We start from the raw sequence: 3,924 nt of genomic DNA, 5'->3' as shown, positions 1-3,924 counted from the left end.
TTTTTATTTCAACTTAATTTAAATAACATATAAATATCATGAATCTTACCTTAGATGTTTTAGGAACAAGCCTTGGTTGCTAATACTCCCCTTCGAGCAAAACCCCTAGTTTTTCTCCATCGGGATTTCTTGACTCGATGATCTTCGATGATTTCCTTTACTCTCGATTCACTTATTTAATGTTGTTGATCCTCAAATATCCTTGAAAACTTGTGTAATAAATGTGAGAGAGATTCTAGAGAGAAGTGGTAGGTAGAAACGAATAAAATAAGCCTTCGGTCCTCATATTTAATGAATCGAAAATCCGTGCCGAGGTGAACAATGGTCGTCCATGAGGGTTACTATGTCCGTATTCCACTTTACGACCATCCCTCGTGGTCGTCTTTAACCTGCTGCAATCCTAAAACTCTTAAAGATGTACGGTGATTTACGACCATGGTTTACGGCGTATTTCACTTTACGGTCCGTCCACCAGTCGTATTTAACCATTTCTTCCACCGCGTAAAGTTGAAACCTTTGCATGCCATTTTACGACCTGGCTATTTACGGACCGTATTCCACTTTACGGTCCGTATTTGGACTTTACGACCACTGGGCAGTTTTGCCAACTTTCAACTTTTCACATTTCTAGACTTTTTATTCTATTCATTCCCATCCATTTACATACATTGCCCATGAAACATTATACACTCGCACTCCTCGCTCTCATCACTAGTTCGTCCACTTGCGTACCAACGGGAAATTTTCCGAGGTGTAACAAACAACAACCTCTTTTTGGTTCTTATATGATATAACCAGATTGGTGTCGTTTTCGAATACAACAACGGCATTGCCACAACTTGAAGAAGCCAAGTCTGCAGTCCTTACTGTTTCCATAACATTCGTTTGATTTGTGTAACCAATTTGCAAAACCTCTCCTTGAATACAACTTTCACCAGATACACAGTTATCAATGCTTTTATCGACAATGTAGTTATGCACAATGGATACATCACATCGTTTGTTTTCTTTCTTCAATTCCACATACACCCTCACACCCATATCATTGTGTATTTCCATTGGCATATCATTACCTTCAACTATATATTTGATGTATATGTTTTTCAGTTGCGTGTCTAGATTCAACTGAAAGGTAACCGTTGTAACAAATCTATATACGTCGAATACTCTTGAAAGCCACAACATCGATTTTGAAATTCACATAACAGCTTTCATTGTTCCAATTACCAGAGTGTCTTAGCAATGATGATACAATGGACATTCTTGTACTCAAAATGAATGAATTCATTGAGATTGATTACAACCTGAAATACATTATAAAATAATATACAAAATTAATACAATGGTAAACAATTAGCAATGGAGATAGTCAACCAATAAAACTATAAGCAGATTCGGTGAATCAAATATATACATACTTTCAAATACATTAACATTATGATAAACAACATATGAAACATTATCCCAAATACATAAATATATACAGAGATATATATCCAGGAATCAACTATATACAGACTTTCAAATACATTAACACTTATGATAAACAACATATGAAACATTGTCTCAAATACATAAATACATACGGAGATATATTTCCAGAAAACAAACACAGATACATATAAAAAAAAATACACGACTGTTTCAACTATATACATACTTTCAAATACATTAACATTATGATAAACAACATATGAAACATTGTCTCAAATACATAAATACATACGGAGATATATTTCCAGAAAACAAACACAGATACATATAAAAAAAAAATACACGACTGTTTCAAATATATACATACTTTCAAATACATTAACATTATGATAAACAACATATGAAACATTATCCCAAATACATAAATACATACAAAGGATGTATATCCAGGAATCAAACATATACAGACTTTCAAATACATTAACACTTATGATAAACAACATATGAAACATTGTCTCAAATACATAAATACATACAGAGATATATTTCCGTAAACAAAACACGTATACATATAAAAAAAAAATACACGACTGTTTCAAATATATACATACTTTCAAATACATTAACATTATGATAAACAACATATGAAACATTATCCCAAATACATAAATACATACAAAGGATGTATATCCAGAATCAAACATATACGTACTTTCAAATACATTAACACTTATGATAAACAACATATGAAACATTGTCTCAAATACATAAATACATACAGAGATATACTTCCAGGAAACAAACATAGCTACATATAAAAAAATACACGATTGTTTCAAATACACCAGTACAGACAAACAATATATATACGAAAAATTGAATGTATCTATGTTCAATACGCAATTCATCACTTGTCCAAGTACACCACTAACATACGACACAAAATACTACATTCAAACATATTTTCAAACATACGTCAAAATTTTTTTCGCAGCTCATCACTGAAGAGGAATTCGAACATGAAATTAATTGGTACAGTTTGACAAACAAGAAGAAAAAACTACGCAATTACTACTACATTGCAATACATTTTAAGTGTTTTTATTAAAAAAAACCATGAATTTTCGAATTACCTTTGGAATGATCGTATTCTCTGTGTTCTGTTTTTCCTTTGTTGTTGATTCGTTTGAATTTTGAATTTTACGGTGCATTTGAAAAGGAAGGGTGAAGAGAAGGAGAATCGTGAATGAAGAAGGAAATGGACGCTAAATTTATGGAGCAGATTATGAAAGATATTATTAGGAATTATATCTCCCTAATTAAGACCACAGTAAATTCCTATTATTAAGGGATTTGTTTTTAAAGATACATATTATGCATCTATTTGAGGTCATGCAAATACACGCAATACGTATGGATATTAATTAAAAGGGTAGCTACGAAATGTAATAAATAAAATTGTAGCTATCAATGGGAAGAACCTATAATAAGGTAGTTATTTCTGTAAGTTTGCCTTTTTTTTATTTGCGGATGAAAATAACATTAGACTTAAAAAAGAATCTACGTTTGTGAATGAAATGGTTCTGACAGTTGGTTTGGCAATATGCTTATCTCTACAAATTTATATTACTCTAATAGAGATGTATGGTATTCATATCGTCCCTAATAAAAGAAACCTCTAAAAAATATCGATTCACTATATTTATGTATACATACAAGAAAGATATGTGCATTAAAGAAGAAGGAAAAAGGGTTCAAAACACATTCTAACTTTGGCCAAAATTGCTATAACACACTCGAACTTTGCGGGGGTCCTATGACCCCCCTGGACTATTTTTTTGTGTATTATTGAGGGTATTATCGGGTGATGCGGATAAAAAAGTGAGCACATGTTGGTTGAGCGTGCAAGGGTGGACTTAAAATTGAATAGACCCGTCTCTATTTGCCATGTTGAATTCCAAATAATCCTTCTTTATGTGCTCACTTTTTTGTCCATATCACCCGATAATACCCTCAATAATAAACAAAAAAATAGTCCAAAAAAAAACAGTGACCCCGCAAAAGCTGGGTGTATATAAGAATTTTTACCAAAGTTGAAGTGTGTTTTGTAACCTTTTCCCAATAGACAAACCTGAAAATAAGACAAGAGGAATGACAACTTGGAAGCAGAAAAGTAGGTAGAGATTGCGGTTGAAATATAAGTTATACTCCCTCCGTCCCATATTTAGTTAACCACGTTACTAAAAATATCCGTCTCAAAATACTTGTCCATTTGCAAAATCAAGATAGAATTAATTAAAGTTTTCCTATTTTAACTTTAACATTAGTTGTTTTTTAAAGTAACCGATATTGATTAGAGTAAAATTTGTTAGATAGATAAGGTAATGTTGTAATAGTACACTTTTATTTATGATTTCTTAAAGGGCGTGTAAAGAAAAAAGTGAAAAAGTAATATGGAATGACGGTAGTACATATTATGAGTGGTTGTGA

The sequence above is a fragment of the Lycium ferocissimum genome, chromosome 4 (assembly GCF_029784015.1).
Source record: "Lycium ferocissimum isolate CSIRO_LF1 chromosome 4, AGI_CSIRO_Lferr_CH_V1, whole genome shotgun sequence".
In the NCBI taxonomy this organism is placed as follows: Eukaryota; Viridiplantae; Streptophyta; class Magnoliopsida; order Solanales; family Solanaceae; genus Lycium; species Lycium ferocissimum.
The sequence above is the reverse complement of the archived record's forward strand: the minus strand, read 5'-3'. Positions refer to the sequence as shown.